Genomic DNA, 23459 nt, shown 5'->3' with positions numbered 1-23459 from the left:
TTACATCAGTGAAGAAATTTAAATAAAATGAGAATACGCTGCATCAGCTTCATTACCATTCTGTTCATTGACTCCTCTAGTAAATTTTTGGGAAGACATGGTTTACAGGAAGGTGACTTTAGATATTTCAAATAAAATAAAGCTGGTCCACGATGCTGCAGAAGGGGACTACTCTCCTTTGGATACCTACCCTGAGTGTGGGCTCTCCCTAAGTCTGCTGCATTTCTTTCCTACTACCTATCTATGTTGTGTGTCTAAAGAGTTAGATTATTTACAGGACATGTCAAAATCGAGTATGAGCAAAAGCTTCAAAAAACTGCAGACACAGTAATTTTATCTTTATTTACACTTAAACATATCTTTATTATTTTGCATAATAAAAACACTGGTATTCATTATATGAGGAGATTATAAATGGGAAGATTTAAGAGTCTCTCTCTCCCTTCCTCTTTACTGTGGAATCAATACTTGCAGTCTGGTAAATGTCCTTCACTTATTTCTCCATATTTGTACAAACAAATGAATATACACACACATCCAAGCAACACACCCTACATATAGGTGTCAAATAAGTGTGTGTGTGTGTGTGTGTGTGTGTGTGTGTTAGATGACTTTACCTCTACATGTATAAATTTGGAGATTCTGTCTTTTCAGCCAGAAAACAGGGATTATTTTGTTTTCATTAACAGCCATAAGCATTTTTGGAAGGATAGGACACTACCTGTTGTCTCTTGTGCTACATGGTGGAACTTGCTGAAAACGAGACAACAATTTCTGATTGCTACGTGCCAGATTGCCATGTCAGCTGCTGCTTCTGTTACTGGTTTCTATAGAGTGGTTTTATAGTGGGACTTGAGAAAATTGGTTTTGACATTGGTATTTTATAATGCATAGGAACCATAAACAACAGTTTATGGCAGATGCCCACAACTAGTGGAATGGGAGCTCTCAGAGATCTTTGAAGCCTCAGTGGGAAGCTCTCCACATTGCCTCCTAATTTCACCAATGTCTTCCCTCTGTGGTATTTAGGTGCCTTATTCCACTCAGAGATGTCACCTCCAACAAGTTTTAGGTCTCTCTTTCTAAATTTGTTATCTATTAGTGCATAAAAAATTACCCCAACACTTAGTGTCTTAGAACATTTATGATCTCACAGTTCCTGTGCATCAGGAATCTAGGCACAGCTTAGCTGGATGAGTCAGCTCAGGGGTTCTCGCAGGCTGCGAATTGTCAGCTAGGGCTGTAATCATCTCAAGGCTCAAACAGGGAAGGATCTGTTTCCAAGCTTGCTCACAAGGCTGTTAGGGATCACTTCCTCTCTGGCTGTTGGTCACTGACCTCCCTCAGTTCCTTGCCTGTGGACCTCTCCATCAGGCAGCTCATAGCATGGTAGCTGGCTACATCAGAGCAAGAGAGAGTGAAGCAAGACAGAAGCCAGTCTTTTGTAACCTAATCTTGGAAGTGACATCCCATCACTTGTGCCATATTTTATTGTTAGAAACAAGTCGCTAGGTACAGCCCACACAAGGGGAAAGGATTACACAGGGATTGGATACCAGGAGGTAGGGGCCATTTTAGAAGTCACCTACCGCACCATTTTTTCCGTGATCTCAAAGATGCTTTACTTCCTGGTGAAATGTTTGCAGGCCATTTGTGATTACAATTTTAAAAATACTTTTAATTAAAAGAACCTTTTTTCCTTCTTCTTTATGCATCTAATTGGATCTAAATCTAAAATCTTGCATTAATTAGAAGTTGGAAATTATTTGGAGCATGGGAAATTTAAATAATTCAACTTGTTAATTTACATTTTTTCAGATTTTTTTCATTTAATTTTCAAATTAAAAGTCAGTGAGTTGATCAAATATCATTTTGTTATCATTTTTAGTGTTTTCATCAGCTGTAGTTACACACTCTTTTGCATTCCTGGCACCAGTCAATGTGCGTGCTCTCTCTCTCTCAATTGGTCAATCTCACTATTAGTTTGTAAGTTTCCTGAGTCTTTGCTAAGAACCAACTTTTGACTTTGTTCATCTGTTTTATGTGTGCTTTCTCTACCATTAATTATCTTTTAAAAATTTCCTTCTTGCACTTTTCTTTGGGTTTGTTTTGTTCTCATTTATTTAACTTCTAAAAATAGATGTTTAGCTCATTAACTTCTAAAAATGGATGTTTAGCTCATTAACTTTCAGCTTTAAAAAATGCCTCTTTCTTAATATGAATAGACAGTCAAAGATAACAAATATTTGAGGAGAGCTTCAAACACGAGAGACAAAAATAAACTGAAAGTAGATAAAAATGATGTTGTAGGAAACAAGAACATGCAGGCAAGATAAGAAACTTCAAAAATAGAGTTAATATATTCAGAGGGAGGTGATTATTTTGTAATATATAGAATTATCAAGTAAATCAACTACACCTCAAATTAAAAAATATCAAATCACTATGCTGTGCACGAAGAACTAACATAGTGATGTAGGTCAATTATACTTCAAAAATAAACAAACAAACAAACTCATAGAAAAAGAGATTAGAGTTGTGGTTATCAGAAGAGGGGTAGGGAGGGGGAGAATTGGATGAAGGCAGTTAAAAGGTACAAACTTCCAGGTAAGATAAATAAGTATTAGGGATGTAGTGTACAACATGATTAATATAATTAACACTGCTGCATGTTATATATAAAAGTTAAGAGAGTAAATCCTAAGAGCTCTCATCACAAGGAAAAAATTTTTACTTTTTCTTTTATTTCGTATCTATATGAGATGATGGATCTTCACTAAACTTACTGTGATAATCATTTCATGATAGATGTAAGTCAAATCATTATGCTGTACACCTTAAATGTATACAGGGTTGTGTGTCATATATCAACAAAACTGGACAAGAAAAAATTAAAATATATATATATATATTTGGAGAAGTAAGGGAAAATATTGATTAAATAACACTCATTGGAGATACTGTGTATTGTATATGGAACTGGAAAATAACACATATGAAGAAGCATATGAAGAAAAAAGTTGTCTTAGATATTAAAAATATCAGCACCCAAATAGAAATTCAATAAAATAAAGTCAGTAAACTCTCCCCTAAGCAGGAAAAAAGTCAAAGAGGTGGAAAGTTGGAGAGAACGGGTAAGAATATCAAAGGATCAAACTAGACTGGTCATATCTGATTTGTAAAAGTTACAGAAAGAAAGTGCAGAGGAGAAAACCACCAGCAAATATAAGAAACAAATGGCAGAGACAAATACCATATTTCACAGAAATTAGAGGCATAAATATCAATATTAATGGACCCATTGAGCCTAGAAGAGAGAATACTAAAGGTCACACTAGTACCACCATTACAAAATAATTTAATGCAAAGGATAAACGAAAAACCATAAAAGCTTTCGGGAAGAAAAACAAAAATAAGCAGAGGGCAACAACACAGAACTGGTTGCTTACAAGTGTTAGAGATTATCATGACACAGAAATTCCCAACACTAACATCTGGAAGCTAGAAGACAACTTTGGGCATGACTTCAAAATTCTGAAAAAAATTGATATCCAAGCTAGAATGTTGTAATGTTTTAAACTGGCAAAGAAATGTGTTAGAAAAATAAAGACATTTTCCCACTTCTAGAAACAAATTACCCTCAAAAAAATGTACCACCTATGGAAACTCTCAGGAAAATACTGAGGGATGTAATCTACTAAAGGAAGACAACACACCAAGAAAGAGGGAAAAAACAAGTTCCAGAAGGCAGGAAACAAGAGATCTAACTCAGATGGAAAGCAAAGGGAAGTTCTAGAATGAAGGCAAAGGGAAATCTCAAAATGATTGTTGTGCAGTATACTAGTCAAGATCAAAGTGGGTGGGGTTCACCAATAAAGAAAAATCCAAAAAGAAAATAGAAATGTTGCATTAAACTGTGTAAACAATATTGCTGAAATACATCTTACAGAGCTTGTAGAATATTCGGGAAGAATTAACAATAGGTACATAAAAAAACAAAGCAAATAAAAATGAAAATACTTTTTCTTCAGGAAAATCAAGTTTTACAAGCAAGGATCTATTATCATTAACCACTATTTGTCTTAGTATTGGAAAACCTTTGTAATGTCAAAGTAATATGAATATTGAGTTACCCCTGAATTGTGATATGATTATTTGGAAACATGAAGGGAAGAAAATTGGAGGCAGGTAGGATGGTATAAAATATTAAATTCTCAATTCCCAGAATAAGAAAGCAAGATACAAGTTATTAAACTGATAAATCAAGATAAATCACAATACGCATATTATTTAGAAAAATGGCGGTAAATAGATGAAGAGAATGCTAAGAATTGGAAAGGATTGCTCCTAGAGGCATGAGGTGTGAGGACAGGAAGAAGGTAGAACAAGCAGTTGCTCCTTGAACTATGTGCATACAACCCATTTATAAAATAATAATTATCAAAGAAAAAAATAAGATGGAGGGGATGTTGATACCCCATCCCATGTTCCCTTGACCCACACATGAGTCCACTGGCAGCTGTGGTGTATGATTCCCACATACTCTGACAGCTCCCTACCTCAAGGGCTTGAGTGTCCCTTCTTCCCTAAGGGCTTTCTTGGTGGCAGGAGATAATGCTTTCTGCAAACAAGAGCAATGGGCAAGTGTGGAGTCCCTAATACGTCTGGTCCCAGCCCTCAAACAATGGGTACTGTAGTGCATGGTTAAATGTTCCAGCCTTTTATCACCTAGAGAGAGGTGATTCTGAGGCATGTTTCTTGTGGTTTCTAAAGTGGTCCTCAGCAAATTGAGCCCTGATTGCCCACAGTAATTACCTATCCATTAACATATTCTGGTGGTTTTTCTCACTTTCTTACATATGCTTCCTCAGATCACCTCCCAAATAAACTACATGCACCCAAGGCCTTTCCTTGATACCTAATTTTGGGGGAACCCAAACTAAAACAGATGACTCGGAGATGTTTATCAATAATACCTATTTATATGCCTCTCTTTTATTTTTTTTGTTATTATTTATTTTAATCTTGCTACTGCCTTGTAGCAATTAAAGAACTCTACTTCTGTAACTAGTCATTAGAAAACTAAGGTCACTACAACCGTACATATCATAAAGAAATTTATGACATGTAATCAAGAATTCCCAACCAGAATTCAAAGTTGAGCTTCAACATATATGGCGAATGTTTTCTCACCCACTCTACTTAAACTTCAGTGCATCTCCTAACAGCTGAGAGATGCATAATGGTATATATAGCCTACAACAATCTTGAGCATTTACAAAATAGCTTCCTTCCTTCCTTCCTTCCTTCCTTCCTTCCTTGATTCCTTTCTATGCTTATCTGTTTGTGGTAGTTTTAAAATATGTCCACGAATTGAAGTTTTCCTTCCTTCTTTCTTTCATTCTCTCTCTCTCTTTCTTTCCTTCTTCCGTTCTTTCTTTCTTTCCTTCTTTCTTTCTTTCTTCCTTTCTTTCTTTCTTTCTTGTTATGCCGGGTCTTAGTTGTGGCAGGCGGTCTCCTTAGTTGCAGCTCACTAGCTCCTTTAGTTGTGGCACATGTGCTCCTTAGTTGTGGCCGGTGGGCTCCTTAGTTGTAGCTCCTGAGCTCCTTAGTTGCAGCTCAAAGGCTCCTTTAGTTGCGGCATGTGTGCTCCTTAGGTGTGGCATGCGAACTCTTAGTTGTGGCATGCATGTGGGATCTAGTTCCCTGACCAGGGATTGAACCCGCATCCCCTGCATTGGGAGGTGGATTCTTAACCACTGAGCCACCAGGGAAGTTCCAAACTTTTCTTATTAACTGGTTGGGTCTGTGTCTTTCCTCCTTGCATCTAGATTGACCTTAGTGATTTACTTATTATTCAGAAGGAATGATGCCGTGTGAATTCTGAGGTTAGATTAGCTGTCACCTGGTTCTCTTTTGCCTGGTTCTCTTGGAATGCTTGTTCTCTGTATGCCCTCTTCTGGGATGCTTCCTCTCAGAAAGTAGCCACCACACTATGAGAAACCGAAACCATTAAGAAAGACTGTATATAAATGTTTCAGTCAACATCACCAGCTGAGCCCCCAGACTTTTAGTAATACCAGCCTATGTGCCAGACATGCATGTGAAGGAGCTTCCAGATGACTATAGTTTGCAGCCATTAAGTCATCCCTAGTCTTTGAGTCTTGCCAGCTGAGGGCCCAGACATCATGGACCAGAGTCAAACCACCCCTACCCTGCTCTATTTAAATATCTAATCCACAGAATCTGTGCACATAATAAAATGGTTGCCTTACTCCAAAAAGCTTTAGGATGATTTGTTACACAACAACAGTAACTGAGAGACGTTAACTTATATTAAATAATCATTGAAAATGCATATTGTGGTATATGCCATTTAGCTAAGCAAAATTTTAAAGAGAAAGTTCTTTTATCGTTCCTATTTCAGACCACATTGCTAAAAAATTCTGGGTCAGTCCACATCCATTGTCCTTTTGGGGTCAAGAAAATCATGTCTTCTCCTTTAAACAGGGGAACAGAAAACCCCAGAATTAGGAGAGGGCATAGTGCACGTTGTTATTAAAAATGTCTGAGCTGAGAAAGAGCATGTAATTAGTAATAAGGAAACCTGCGCCATATATAACAGAGGAAATAAATGCAGATCTTCCATTTGTGCAGAGTACTGGGTATTTACTGGAGCAACTTGCTGTTATGAAAGAGTGTTTTTTTAATCACCATGGCATCCAATGTAATGTTCCAAAGGGATTAATTTGCTAGGAAATTAAATGCTTCGCCTAGATACAAGATCTTTTAAGATTATATATGCCAAATTGTGCTAAAATAATTGGGTAGCTGAGGACATCTGCTGCAATAAATTCAAATAGTGAATATTCAATTTAAATTAATACCAGACACTAGATCAAAAGGAGTCTTTATATTTCTCCTGCTTTGCATGGTGAAGAGCCTGAAAATAGCTCATTTTAACTATTAAAAAAATTACTTGAGAAATAAACTTCAGTAGTCTAATCATGAGGTAATAACATGAAAAGTTATTTTATGAAGTAGGGCCACAATTTATATTAAAAGCACATATAAGGGCTTTGTGGTCAATTCTTAGATTGGGTTATATCATCTTAGAGCGGGCAAGGTCTACGTTTTAGGATTTGATCTTACTTTACTGTTATATGGGGAATAAACTTTTCCAATTGCTTCTTGTTTGCTTGCTTTATAGCTCTAGAAATACAGCAGATAGATGTCAATACCTCATTGTCTATACCAGATTAAATACACCTATGCAATCCAGTCATTAGTGCCTACTACTGCGTAAAGGATAGTCTATTTTCTTTGAAGAATATTCTTGATTAAACTTAGTAAAAGCATCCGTTGAAGTCACTGCGTATCATAATTTATAAGGACCAGAAGCTTTCAAGAGCTAGTGTGCAATGAACTATTTTTAGAGAAAGTCTATTTTAACTCAGAGACGTTTACAATCTCATTATCTGATACAGCTCCAGAGTCTTCTTGAGACATCATGAAGTTTGATAGATGCCAGTACCTGTATCTGAAAAGGCATATTTATAACTTCAGTTTTCCCAAAGAAATATCCTTGAAGAGTTCCCCCCCCCCACCCACCCATACCACCACCTTTTTCCTTCCTTAGGAGTTTCAATTGCTGGAGTGCTTAAGAAACAAAGAAGGCATAACTTGATGTTAATGGGAAATTCCAGCTCTGGCGCTTATTGTACTTGTTAACTGTGTTACCTGGGTAAAGGTAGCTGGCTCATCTGAACTCTAGCTGCTTCGTCTATTGAGTGGGGGGAAAAAAATAATACCTACTTTACGTGACCGCTTGAAAACAAAATGAAATAAGTTTAGAACAACCACTGTAATTTGACACAGTGTTAAATTAGCTTCTATCCTTTACCAATATCTAACCCAGTGCCCCAAAACCATGACCACATCTGCAAAACTCTAGACAAGGACTAGATGTGGAGAGCTAGATTTGGAGAACAGCATTTTGAGCAGATTTAGGTAGTATTTTGTAACCAACTGGATGAGAAGATGAGAGAGAGAGAGAGTGGAATGGAGCATGACTAATTGTCCAGCTGTGGGATCTAGAAATGAAATACATTTAGGTGTGACTCTTTAGTGTCTCATAATAATCGATACATATTGAGTTTTTAAGTACTCTGTATGGTTTACCTTATTTTATATGAAGTAGGTAAAATTATTTCCCTCATTTTACAGAGGCTGTAATGGTTGTAGTGGCTAGAGACGTTTAGGAGCATGCTCAGAAGATCTTGTAATTAAGGGAGCCAGACTTTGAACCAGGCAATCAGATTCCAGAATCCATACTTTTTGTTTGTTTGTTTGTTTGTTTTGTTTTGTTTTGTTTTGTTTTGTTTTTGCGGTAGGCAGGCCTCTCACTGTTGTGGCCTCTCCCGTTGCGGAGCATAGGCTCCGGACGCGCAGGCTCAGCGGCCATGGCGCACGGGCCCAGCCGCTCCGCGGCATGTGGGATCTTCCCGGACCGGGGCACGAACCCGTGTCCCCTGCATCAGCAGGCGGACTCCCAACCACTGCGCCACCAGGGAAGCCCTGGCAGGCGGATTCTTAACCACTGTGCCACCAGGGAAGCCCCAGAATCCATACTTTTAACTACTCCCTAAACTAGTTATTAAATAGATTCTCAGAAGAATCTGGGGTTATAACCAGGGAGGGGAAGGAGAGAAATAGAGGTCGTATCTCATTATAAAATTCTGAGATGAGTTTCAAGAACAAAGGGAACTTCAAAGAGTCATCTGCCACGAGGAGGTCAGTTTGGAAGATCAGAGAAAAGGCAGCTCTGGAATTGGCTGTTACACAGTGACATCTAGAGAAGTTTTATTTTAATGGTGCACATAAATTGCTTTAGGTGGGCTTACATGTGTTTGGATATGAGGAAGAAGGGATAGTAAATATCAAGTACTTTCTTATGTTTAGTTTTGAAATAGAAGGATTGAGTTATTTGTAGTGAGGTGGATGGACCTAGAGTCTGTCATGCAGAGTGAAATAAGTCAGAAAGAGAAAAACAAATACTGTATGCTAATGCATATATATGGAATCTAAAAAAAATGGTACTGATGAACCTAGTGGCAGGGCAGGAATGGAGATGCAGATATAGAGAATGGACTTGAGGACGCGGTGTGGGGGAGGGGGAAGCTGGGGAGAAGTGAGAGAAGCAACAACATATATACACTACCAAATGTAAAATAGCTAGTGGGAAGCAGCTGCATAGCACAGGGAGATCGGCTCGGTGCTTTGCCATGACCTAGAGGGGTGAGATAGGGAGGGTCGGGAGGAAGGCTCAAGAGGGAGGGGATATGGGGATATATGTATATGTATAGCTGATTCACTTTGTTGTACAACAGAAACTAACACAGAACTGTGAAGCAATTATAGTACAATAAAGATGTATAAGAAAAAAAGAAATAGAAGAAAATAAATCAAATGGTACATAGGAAGGTAGATTCGGATTTTCTTTTAATTACTTAATACCAAAATACTTATTGATCACTTACTATTTTTCTAGCACTATTCTAAGCACTAGGGTTATATTCATGAACACAATAGAAGGATGGGAGATACTTTGAGGTTCTTTGTAGGCCAGGAGAAGACGAGTCCATGGAAGAAAAATAAACAAAGCATTTTGTCTTAAATAGCAAAAGTGACCTGCCTCTGGTAGCATCGCTTGTTCTATCACTGAACACAAAATCAGCTATAAAAACAGTTTCATTTTTGTAAGCCAAGAAACTGTCTTATGAGTTGCTGCTTCCTGTGGGCAGATGACTGTCTGTCATGAGAGACTAGGTAGTAACTCTGATCTCATGCAATTTATCAAGATTTCCACATTAGTATAAAGATGGTCTTTAATAAGTCTCTTACAGTGTGTGTTAAACATATATTCTTTGCTTTGTAATATTCAGCTTAGCCTTTAAGAAGGAGCAGAATATGCCATCCCAGATTGTGCCACTTTGGCACGTGGATTATTTCAAGCTGAAGACAATCAAGTCCCAGTCGATTCAGGAAGAGATTTTTACCTCTCCCTTAACTGCCTAAAAAAATTTAGATAGGGGCCCTGTAACAGGGAGAGAGCTATTACCAAAAATAACTTTTTATATCAGAAGGACTTGTCTGCATAACATGGCAAACATTTGTTTACCAAACATTTGTTCTTCGCATCTTCCTGTGAATTGTCTTCCTCCCCTTTGGGACTCCAGCCCCTTACCCGCTTCTCCTTAGCTCAGAATGGCATATAAGCCTCAACTGCCTCGCTGCCAGAAAGTCTCATATGTGTGTATGGGGCTCCCATAAGTACAAACTTTGTTTTTCTCCTGTTAATCTGTCTTATGTCAGTTTAATTATTAGACCAGGCAAAGAACCTAGAAGGAATGAAGGGAAAAGGTTTTCACCCCTGCATCTTCCACATAACTGCTTTTTTGACTTTTTAAAACTGAAAACATTTCCTCAAATAGTTCACGTTGTAAAGTTAGTACTACCAGAAACAATTAGTACTACCAAACAAAAAAATCACGTAATAAATTAGAAAACAAAAATTAAAAAATGGAAAACCTGATATCATCTATAAAATCAGGCATTGGCAGAATTAATAAAATCTCCAACCTTGGCCATAATGGACATACAATGTGTAATAGGCAAAGCTTTGGGTGAGACAGAAGTATCTGCTATTTTCAAAATAATGTGGTTCTGGTAAAAAATTTTGAATATATAGTTTAGAGGCAGGTATTTAAAGATGTGGACTTGGAAACAGACTGAGGGAGGGTGATGAGGCAGAACAGTAAAGGGAAGTTTTCAGAATATGTGGGACTTCTCGTTATTTAGGAGTAAACTCTTAAAAGGAAGAGAGTCTAAGAGGATGTAGGGGTACAAGAAGCCCAGGTGTTAAAGTGATTAAATTCAAAAAGAGTCTAATCAGTAAGAACAGTATGTAATTTCATTATGAGATCAATGGGCCAGAGAAATATGCTTTAATTGGCAAATTTACTCATTCACATTCTGTGTAGCTCCAACATTCCATGATCACTTATTTCACTGGATATTGGGCCATTTCTTTTTTTTTGACATGTATTTTTTTTCTTTACACCCATTTAAATCTAATTGATTTTATTCTGTCTTCTGGAATGGGAAATTTATCATCTATCAGGGGAGAAGTGGTCATGATTATTAGTTCAAAGGACATATTTGAAATTTCTTTTAAATATTTTATAAGGTACAACCCTAAAAATTGTGAAGAATGGCATGTAGTGCCATTACTTATGGAGGATCTCAGGGCACCAAAAGAAAAAATAAGGTCAAATGAGGATTGTGTTCATTGCTTTCTGGTCTCCTCTTTAATTGTCTCCATCCTTCTTCCTTCTCACACCTCTTCTCCTTCCTTATGTGCTTTTTGTGGAAGCAATTGATTTGACCAGCAAAGAACTTGCTTATTTGTTTACTAAAAAACAAATAAGTAAAACAACACCAAAACAAACAAAAAACATTTTAGTAAAAAAATGTAAGTAAAGCAGAAAAGAAAAATAGATTCTAACACTCGCCAACTGAAGTAATTTGGTATCAAAGACAATTTACAGTCTGACAGGAATCATATTTTAAACCCTGATCAACTCTAATGCAATTCTTTGGCATAATTATGTGCCAAGAATCATAGATGGATATCACATACCTATATAATTTTCAATTATTAATTCTGTTCATATCCAAGTGTTATTATCAGTCACTTTTTATAAGAAATTTCTCACCTGATTTGATGCAAGCACAGTAATTTTTTGACCTTCCAATCAGAATATATAAGCACATATGAATTTATCCATTCAAAAGTAGGTCAGCAAGATTTCTCAATCCATTGTTCAAACCTTCATTTCTAAAAGTGGAAGTGAAATCTCCTGGGTCCATGTTAACAATTGATTATTGAAAGTAAGACTCTAGTTTTCATATATGCTTATGGTTCAAGACAGCATATATGGAAATATTTGAGTGTTTCGTACATCTTTTATTTTATATCTAGAAAGGCATTAAGACATAAGAAAAATATATTTTTAGTCTAGTTACTTTTTAATGTATTAAAATACATTATGCAAATAACATCTGTCTCAAATGGGTAGAGGAAGGCATCTTATTGGACACAGACGATAGTCTAATGTGACTAACAGCCTACAATCATCCTGTTATTGGGGTGAACGCCTGCACTAGAACAGTATTTCTTCACCTTCATAACACCTAGCTGTCCTTTCTCCTAGTTGAGTTGCTAGTTTCTTGCCAGGTCAAAAGACAACATTTAATTGCAGCGATCCTGTTATTTAATTTCTCCTGATACTCTAAATTATAACAAACATTGTACAGAATGAAATCCTAAAGTCATGTCATTTTGAATACCAGGACCAAATGCCTGCGGTTTCTCAAAGGTATATGCTAGGGAAAGAGCAAACTCATATGGGACCCTTTTTATCTTGCAGACAGGACTTGAATATTTGGAAAGGTCAGCAATTCTGAGCAGAGAGTCTCATTCCAGTTAGTCTAGTTTCTGAGGCAGAAATCTACAGAGTGAAAAAGTGATCAAGTCCCTATTTATTCCCTGCTCTTTCTCGCTTGCCCTCTTATGACTGCAGGGTATTTAGAGAAACCCCCAGTCATAGCGAACCACAATGCCAACATGCAGGCCCACTGAGAAGAAAGGGTTCAACCCATGTGACACACCCCCTTGTCCTACTTGTGCCTCCTCTTTTTTGGGAATATTATTTTCTTTACCCGAACAAGGACGGTACAGAGTTGTACTGAATAAGTAAAAAATAATTGACTTCATTTTTTTTAACTTCCCTTAGAGGAATTTCAGACTGATTAGATGAAAGTCTCTGTAATTATTTTTAAGGCTGTTTTACATGATCTTTCCAAGATGATGAAAAAAATTAAGTCAAAGGAAGAAAAAGGACCAATCAATCCAAAATATTCAATGAAAAGTACTGGATAGAAAAGTAGATATACATTATTATAATGGGTACATTAATATGATATTTACAAATAGTAAATAGAAAAACATAAAAAAGTGAGTTTTCCTGAATTGTGGCATTTTAAGTGCTTTATCTTCTTATGTTGTCTCTGTTTTCTAACAATGAGCATATGTTTTAACACATTCAGAAAAAAGTTTACACTTAAAAAAGTAGTCAGGGAGCTACTCAGCCTCAAGGGAGAATCATTTCAGATACTATATATGGAACATTTCCATTATAGGAGACCCCATGATTTCACACTTTCCATGTATAGAAAAAATATATTTTAATATTGTTTACTGATAGGAGGTATTCAAGTTTATATAAAAACAAAGAGGCCAGTTCTGCTGTTTTAATTCCCATCTTCATTTTCATGTTAGAAATATGCATAGGCACCTGGACAGTCAGCCAGTCCCTTATCTGCAATGATTACTTTAACAGTATCCCCCAAGGCTTATCATGTCATATTGTTTGACCTTCAGTTAACTAACTCCTGCTGATTTCTTTAGTGGTCTCCTAAGACAGGTTTCCCTTACTTATATAGAGTGTAATGGAGACACTCTTGTAGGCTTTCTTTTTTACTACGTCTCAAAAATCCCATTAACAGTGTCTCTATTGTAATACTCATCTAATTATAACATGCTCCTTGCTGAGCTCAGAGTGCAAGCATTCTAATAAAACTGTGGTCCCATACTAAGAAGTGGAAAGAAATAGCCGTCATCCTCACTTCAGCAGTAAATTTTAATAAATTAGAGTCTGCAGAATTTTAAATGCACTTGGCAAAGGTAAAGTGAAAGGGTAAGTCTACTACTGATTTGGGCATGACCTAGGGATACATAAATACCCTGTTTCAATTTTAACTGGATTCTGATTTACATGTCCTTACCAAACCGGTCAAATGCTATTTTCAGAAGAAATCCTGGGATCCTCTGCCTCTGTGGCTCTGCACAGTCAATTCTCTTCTTCCTGAAGGCATTTTCCTTCTGTCATTGTTTGTCCAAATCCTATTTCTTCAAAGTTCTACACAAATATTGCTGTACTTTAATTTTACATAGCCAAAAACATTCTTTCTCTCTTTCGCCTCTGAACGTAATAGAATTTTGTCTGCACTTGCTAAGGCATGAAGGTCATTTTCCGTCTTGCGTACATCTGTTTCTATGTCCATCTATGATAGAATCTTCAGGGTTGGTCATCTGATCAAACAGGGAGACTACATTTCCCATTCTCCTTTGCAGTTAGGTTTGGGGCAGATGACTGTGTTCTAGCTAGAGGAAGGTGGACAGGCTTGGTTCATAAAGTATCTCACATGATCCTACTCCCTCTCTCTTTGCTCTTTGGACTCCTGAATACAGAATCCAATGAAGAATCTGAGGAGTCCCTTAAAAGTAATAGAGCCATAAGATGTGAGGACTGGGATCCCTGGGCCACCATATGGAAGGCTTCCTGCTGAAAACCTATTTCAACTGTGAAGTGAATAGGAAAACTTGATTGTATTATGATAGATTTTGGGAATATTGTTGTTAACAACAGCTAGCACTAATGATCTTGATTAATGCAATATGTTACGCCCTCCTTATAGGATGACTTAGCTATGGTTGCTATATCAAAGTTTCCCAGAGCCATGTTTCTAGCCTTGACCTTTTCCCTGAGCATTAGATTTGTATTTCTTACTGTCTACTGTACATCTTCCCATGGGTGTCCCACAGACCTCTCAAACATAGCATTTACCAAATAGAAACTAAGATTATCAACTCTGTTAGTTTCCTGGGACAGCTGTAATAAAGCACCACAAACTGGGTGGTTTAAAACAATGGAAATTTACTGGTAAGAAAGAATCCTTCTTGCCTGTTTTTATTTTCTAGTGGTGGCTGTTAACCTTGGCACTCCTTAGCTTGCAGCTGCATCATTCCAGTCTCTGCCTCTGTCATCACATGGTCTTCTCCCTGTGTATCTCTGTCTTTACATTGTGCTTTCCTCTTTTTATAAGGACATGAGTGATATCGGAGTAGGGCTCACCCTAATGACCTCATCATAATTTGATTATATCTGCAAGACTATTTCCAAATAAGGTCACTTCCACAGGTACCAGGGGTTAGGATTTCAACATATTTTTGGTGATCACAATTCAACTCATAACATTAACCCACAATTCAGCTTAACAGAATCACTAGCATCTTGTCACTTGGTACTGGAACTTAAAAGTTATTCAGTATTTCTAGCTCCTTCTTATACTTCTTTGGTATATCATGTCAGTATAGTATAAGATTTCTCCCTTCAAATTCCCTTCCTATATGTTCTGTCACTGGTATAGATTTAGTCTCACTGGTTTTTTTTTTCTTGCTGGAGACAAATTCCATTCTCTTTCTCTACACTTTTTGCAGAAATCTTCCTAATCATGTAACAGTTCTGTTCAAAAAATTAATGGCTCCAATTATACTTCCTCTCACCAGTAGCTTCCAAACTTGCACACTGTCTTTTCACGATGATATCCATCATGGCCATGCTTTAGTTTTTTATTTTGTTTTGTTTATCCTTATTTAGAGTGCCTGTGATGGAGATGACTTATGAGTATCTCAGGTGATAGATAGTATACAGATAGTTAAGCGGGTGAAGCCATAGATTATCCAAAGATATTGTAGATTCAAAGTAATAATAGTGCTTTTATAAATGTTCAGTGTTTGCAAAGAACTCTGATATGCATTATCTCTTTTGAGAGTCACAATTCACAACCATCCTATAAGGTAAGCTAATAATCAAATTATTTGATTAAGAAACTGATATTGAGAAGTCTAATTTACTAGTTCAAGGAAGCCCAGGTATTTATTAGCACAGATAGATTTCATCTCCAAATACTTGTACTACAAATTTCATTCATTTCACCACAGCAAGCTTGCCTAAGAGGACACAGGGCGTATATTTGAAGATCTCTTTGAGTTTAAACACTAGCATAGGAAAATAAGGCATTAGAGGACAATGGCCGAGAGGAGTCTGACATTTAGAAGGGTCATCAGTGAAGAGTAATGTTAGGAGAGCAAGGGAGGAAAATGATCCATGTAGAAAAAAAGATAAATAGTAATGTATTACAGAAGTATCATATACGAATTTATGTTGAAATTCACAACAAGAACTGGACAAAAACATAATCAATTAATGAAACAATAAAATTTGAAATTAGTTGACCATAGTGAGTTGACATCAAGGTCTAAATTATGGCTTGGAAGTAAGTCGATGAACAAACCAAAAACACTGTCTAAGAGATGTTGTGTTTTATAAATACAGTGGGTGGTCAGCATTATTAAGATGTCCAAGAAATAATAATTGATGTCATAGTGTTATTAGGAAAATAAAAGACATCTTGAAAATCTAGATCAAACTAGAGTTACACCGTTAGTTTAATTCTTAGGTCCACCACTGAGTGATGTTGGCTAAAATAGTTTACCTTTCTTAGATTTTTTGTTTGTTTTGTTTTTATTTTAATAAGCTACTTCTAAATTATAAAAATTTTGGATTTCCATAGTGATTTTTAGATTTTATAGCTATATACATATATTAAGCAAAACATTTGTTATTTAAAATCCTTATAGAAGAGAATAAATTTTATTTGATGCTCTTAAAACTCTTTTCAGCACTCTGCTTCCTTTTTCCATTAAATAATTTTTATAAAACAATGCTTGATGATATGAAATTTCTTATGAACAAAACTAATAAATGAGATGGTAGAGTAGAACTTCAGCATATATTTGGATTGGGAGTTAGATTTCATCTGGATAGATTTTACAGCATATTTAAAGTTCTGGGAGTTGACCCATAATTGCGGAAGATTGAGGAATGAATGGCAAGAATAGATTTCTGTGTTTAAGAACCTAATATTAAATGAAAAACGATTAAAGGAAAAACTGGCTGGAAAATAAATTTCTGTTCTAGGGATATTTGAGCATATTGTGGTTATGGGAAAATGTCTGTGACATAAGAACAATTAAAGGCACTAAGGAGGAAGGATTACTGATGAACCAAGTCTTGTAAGAAGCTGTCAGAAATAGGGGGCCAGGTATTTGTTGGACCAAACTGACACTAAGAAAGGAGATTCCTTCTAGAAGTCTGGGAATGGTCTCTTCTATCTGCCATTAGTCACTGATCTTAAGTCCCATTCTATTACTTAAGGCTTGGGTTTTTCTTGAAATATTTGTCTTTATAAAAGTCCTCTGCCGATGCAGAGGACACGGGTTTGTGCCCCGGTCCGGGAAGATCCCATATGCCGCGGAACGGCTGGGCCCGTGAGCCATGGCCGCTGAGCTTGTGCGTCCGGAGCCTGTGCTCCGCGATGGGAGAGGCCACAACAGTGAGAGGCCCGCGTACCGCAAAAAAAAAAAAAAAAAAAAAAAAAGTTATACCACTCATCTAATATCTATAAAAGGGAATCACTATTAGCAAATCCTTTGATTAGTATTTTATTTTTAGTTCTACCATGATAATCTGGTTTCAGTAATACAAAATGCTATGATACAACTGTCAGCCTCTGGAAATATTGAATCAGGCTGACTTCTTGAGCCAATGAAAAAATGGAGACCTTGAAATAATAGAGTGGTTAAGATATTAGCATGGCTTCTACTCCTGCTACTTACTAGACATGGATCTTGAAAGTATTACTTAAACTAAATGTCAGTTTATAGTTATAATCTATAACTTGGAGAAATTTCAAACTCATAGGGCTCTAACAGAAAAATATTACCATGGAAACTGGCTTCCAAGAAGCAATATATTACAGCTATGATTTCTGTTATTATTTTAATATTCTTTCTTAGCTGATGTACATGATTGTAGATGAAAGGTTCAAACAAGGATGATTTCATTCTTTTTACATGTGTTTCATTTTGTTTACATGGAAGCAAAATATTTAAAAAGATTTAAATAGTTATTAAAACTGTACTGTGATACTATGTTCAGAGATATAATGTAATAATAACACAAACAACAATTCAATTTATATTCACATGGTACATGTTCTTAGAGCTTTATAAAAAGCCCCTGTAAATGAAATTAATCTCTTCACATTTTAATTATTTGGTCTCAGGGTATATAATTTGTGGTATCATCATTCCTTCAGGTAAAAGTAAAATAAAATGCTTAAGTCTACCAGTCAAGTAGATAACAGGAGATAACCTATTCCAAATGGTTTGGATTTCCTATTTGCATGCAGAAAGTAGTAGTTCGTTAACACCTGAACAATTTAAAAACTGGGTCAGAAATAAGGGCTGCAAAAATCTCAAAAGATTCAGATGATATCTCTGAGGTCCTGATTAAATTTGAATAAAACATTTTCCTAAGAACTAATGTTCTAATACACGAAGCACTAAATGATTTGTGATCTCCAGACCTTTTACACATTAGTCCGGAAGCATGTCGTTTTTAAATTTATCCTTTTTACCTTTCTTTAAGCAACAAAAAATCTGAAACTGGACTCTAGTTTAAAAAAAAGAGAGTGGGTATTTATGTCAAGGTAGAATTTAAAGAGCAGAGCAATTGCTCAGTACAAGAATATAAGAATATTGTTATGGAGACAAGTCTTGATGAGGCAAAATTATTTTCCAAGTCATGACTCTCAGGAACTGTCACATAAACAAATTAGCTGAATTTAAAAAATTAATCACAAGTAAAAGAAGCAGCCAAAAGAAGCATGACGGGGGAATATATGCTAATCTATGCACCATGATTTTTTCCTATAAGTGAAAATTGAAATGAATTGTAAAAGCCAATGAAGCAGCAAAAAGATGGTTGACTATAAATCCCAGCCAATGTCCTAGATATGTCATTCTCCGTGAAAGGCATGCTTTCTGATGTTGCATTTTCCATTAGCAAATGGGGCAGTGGAACACCAATGTATGTGCTTGCCTGGCTCATTTTGCATGTCACCATTTATAACTTTCCACTGCCCTGAGGCATTGTGGCACCTGCCTCCCAAATGAGGAATATGCAACACTGATAGTTTTTTGATAACACCCTAGTAATTACATGACCCTTGAAGGGCTTTTTTTCAAAATTCAAACCTCACCTTCCCTCGCTTGAGTGTGAATCTAATCTCATTCCTGGCTTGGAACCTGGTTATTAACTTTCCTTTCCTTGACAGATATGGTGGGTGATGGTAGAACAACAAGTCAGAGAGGAAGGTCAAAAAGAAGGAAGTTGGAACCAATAGATTTACTACAAGTAGCCTAAAGAAAAAAACTTAAAGGATGCTTACCTCTTGGAAAATTGACAGTCACCAAAGAGGGCCTCTACACAGTGACTTAATTTTTATTCTAAATGAAAAAGCGGTATCTTTTGAATTAAAGGGATTATATTAAGAACAGAAAAAAAAATGCTGGATTTCATATGTGGACATATATGTATTTAAGACTCGAGTAAAATAGGTTCTGACCTTTCAGTAGCATTTGTTTAACTAAGTGGAAATTCCCTTGTAGTTTTTTTTTTAATTTTTATTTTATTTATTTTATTATACAGCAGATTCTTATTAGTTATCCATTTTATACATATTAGTGTATATATGTCAATCCTAATCTCCCAATTCATCACACAATCACCACCCCCCCTCTGGCTTTCCCTCCTTGGTGTCCACACGTTTGTTCTCTACATCTGTGTCTCAATTTCTGCCCTCCAAACCGGTTCATCTCTACCATTTTTCAACGTTCCACATATATGTGTTAATATATGATATTTGTTTTTCTCTTTCTGACTGACTTTACTCTGTATGACAGTCTCTAGATCCATCCACGTCTCAACAAATGACACAATTTCGTTCCTTTTTATAGCTGAGTAATATTCCATTGTATATATATATGTACCACATCTTCTTTATCCATTCATCTGTCAATGGGCATTTAGGTTGTTTCCATGACATGGCTACTGTAAATAGTGCTGCATTGAACATTGGGGTGCACGTGCCCTTTTGAATTATGGTTTTCTCTGAGTGTGTGACCAGTAGTGGGATTGCTGGGTCATATGGTAGTTCTATTTTTAGTTTTTTAAGGAAGCGCCATACTGTTCTCCATCGTGGCTGTATCAATTTACATTCCCACCAACAGTGCAAGAGGGTTCCCTTTTCTCCAACCCTTTCCAGCACTTATTGTTTGTAGATTTTTCTGATGATGCTAATTCTAACCAGTGTGAGGTGATACCTCATTGTAGTTTTGATTTGCTTTTCTCTAATAATTAGTGATGTTGAGCATCTTTTCATGTGCTTGTTGGCCATCTGTATGTCTTCTTTGGAGAATTGTCTATTTAGGTCTTCTGCCCATTTTTAGATTGGGTTGTTGGTTTTTTTAATACTGAGCAGCATGAGCTGTTTCTATATTTTGGAGATTGATCCTGAGTATGCTGATTCATATGCAAATATTTTTCCCATTCTGAGGGTTGTGTTTTCGTCTTGTTCGTAGTTTCCTGTGCTTAGCAAAAGCTTTTAAGTTTCCTTAGGTCCCATTTGTATATTTTTGTTTGTATTTCCATGACTCTAGGAGGTGGATTACAAAAGATCTTGCTGTGATTTATGTCAAAGGATGTTCTTCCTATGTTTTCCTCTAAGAGTTTTATAGTGTCCAGACTTATGTTTAGGTCTCTGTTCCATTTTGAGTTTATTTTTGTGTACGGTGTTTGGGAGTGTTCTAATTTCATTCTTTTACATGTCACTGTCCAGTTTTCCCAGCACCACTTATTGAAGAGTCCATTGTGTATGCTTGCCCCCTTTGTCATAGATTAGTTGACCATAGGTGTGTGGGTTTATCTCTGGGCTTTCTATCCTGCTCCATTGATCTATATTTCTGTTTTTGTGCCAGTACCATATTGTCTTGTTAACTGTAGCTTTGTAGTATACTCTGAAGTCAGGAAGTCTGATTCCTGCAGCTCCATTTTGTTTCCCTCAAGACTGCTTTGGCTATTTGGGGTCTTCTGTGTCTCCATACAAATTTTAAGATTTTTTTGTTCTAGTTCTGTAAAAAATGCCATTGGTAATTTGATAGGGATTGCATTGAATCTGTAGATTACTTTGGGTAGTATAGTCATTTTCACAATATTGATTCTTCGAATCCAAGAACATACTATATCTCTCCATCTGTTTGTATCATCTTTAATTTGTTTCATCAGTGTCTTATAGTTTCCTACATACAGGTTTTTGTCTCCCTCGGTAGGTTTATTCCTAGTTATTTTATTCTTCTTGTTGCAGTGATAAATGGGAGTGTTTCCTTAATTTCTCTTTCAGATTTTTCATCATTAGTGTATAGCAATGCAAGAGACTTCTGTGCATTAATTTTGTATCCTGCAACTTTACCAAATTCATTGATTAGCTCTAGTAGTTTTCTGGTGGCATCTCTAGGATTGTCCATGTATAGTATCATGTCATCTGCGAACAGTGACAGTTTTACTCCTTCTTTTCCAATTTGTATTCCTTTTCTTTCTTGAGATGTTAGTCAAGTAATTTCACGAAGAAATGCAAATCATAATCATGACAAATACAGTGAAGGAGAGGGTCATGGTTTAGAACTGTGCTATCCAATATGGTAGCCACTAGCTATATACGATTTATTAAATTTAAATTTGAATTTAGTAAATATAAATAAAATTTTAAAATCAGTTCCTCAATCACAGTAGCCACACTCCAAATCCTCAGTAGCTACAAGTGGCTATTGACTACCATATTGGACAGCAAAATATAGACCATTTCTATCATTGCAGAAAGTTCTATTGGACAGTGCTGAATAATATATAAAACAGGATCAGGGAAACTTTCCTTTAGGAAGTAACAGTTGAATTGAGAACTGAAAGATGAGCAAGAATTAACTAGGTAAAAAGGAATTTTGGAAAAAATGGAAAGTATTTTCTTTCTCACAAAACATTAGAAACTTCTAGTTTCTTAGATTTGTCATTAAGATTGCAAAAAAATAAAATAAAATCATTACCTGAAAATGTGCAATTTGATTTCAGAGATTAAAACTTTGTAAACATGGTAAAAATAACACTCATATAACAGTTAGATGAGCTGTAAAAGAACAACAGTTTTAATATTTACTGATAAAAAGACTGGGGACCTAAGATGTGTTACCCTGTTCTCTAGTTCTAATAGGTCAAGTTCAAACAGCGGCAGAGTTAGAAAATATGATGTAGTCATTGATTCCACTTCTTGTCATAGTCTTAAATTATTTGGACAACTCTAAACATTTTTTAAAAGTATAAATTTACATATATTTATGAACATGTATAATCATCCTATCATATTTATTGTTCAACTAAATGAATGACAGAGGTTATTCAGTTGTAATTATGCCTGAATTCATCAAAGATCTGAATGTTAATGGTTGAAAAAGCAGACATAATGTTTTACATGTCTATTTACAGTTTAAGCCATAGTTTAATTTCTTCTGTTGAAAGGTCATGAATAATATGCACCATTATTATTCTTGCTCCATCTATTTGCTGAGTTAAGTGTGAATGTGATTATCACAGTGGTTCAATCTGCTGCTTAAGGTACGGGATCACTTTCAATTTTTATAGTTTTACCTTCGTTTGCTTGAGGTTTACACAATAGGATATAGTGATTTGCCCTGTGATGAATCACGCTGTCTGTTTACAAACATATTTTTAAATAATTTGATTAAATAAGAGATGTAAAATTGCTACTCGTGTCTGTCGTAATATTGAGAAAGTTATTACTTTTACTCAGCTAACCAATAACCTCTTTTTCTACAGTAACTTATAGAGTACTACATAATTTATTCTATTAATGTATAAAAATAATACAATAAGTTAAATTCACTTCATTGTGCTTTTGTATCAAGATTCAATGTAGATTAAATCCATCTAGAGAGATTGTTACAGAAGAGAAAGCCTAAGTAAACTTCTTCAAATAGGAAAACTGGACTATGTGACAGACACACTGTTATGGATACTACAACAGAAGCAATAATCAAAAGAAACAATAAGTCTTATTTTTTTTTTTTTGCGGGGGGTTCACGGGCCTCTCACCGTTGTGGCCTCTCCCGTTGCGGAGCACAGGCTCCGGACGCGCAGGCCCAGCGGCCATGGCTCACGGGCCCAACCGCTCCGCGGCATGTGGGATCCTCCCAGACCGGGGCACGAACCCGTGTCCCCTGCATCGGCAGGCGGACTCTCAACCACTGCGCCACCAGGGAAGCCCACAATAAGTCTTTAGTGCTTATTAATTACCTACTTCCATAGAGCTTAAATTCTATTGTGGAAAAGAGACAGTAAAGAAAATAAATAAGTAAAACATTATCTGTTGTTAGATGGTGCTAGTATTATGGAGAAACATAAGCCAAGGGAGAGGAACAAGGAGTATTAAGGAGGGTTTGCTGTTTTTAAAAGGGGGGCCAAGAAAGGCCTTATTTAAAGAGTGATATTTGAATAAAAATGAGAAGTAGGTGAGGAAGAAAG

Source organism: Tursiops truncatus, chromosome X, assembly GCF_011762595.2.
Source record: "Tursiops truncatus isolate mTurTru1 chromosome X, mTurTru1.mat.Y, whole genome shotgun sequence".
NCBI classification, from domain to species: Eukaryota; Metazoa; Chordata; class Mammalia; order Artiodactyla; family Delphinidae; genus Tursiops; species Tursiops truncatus.
Note: the sequence above shows the minus strand (reverse complement) of the source record.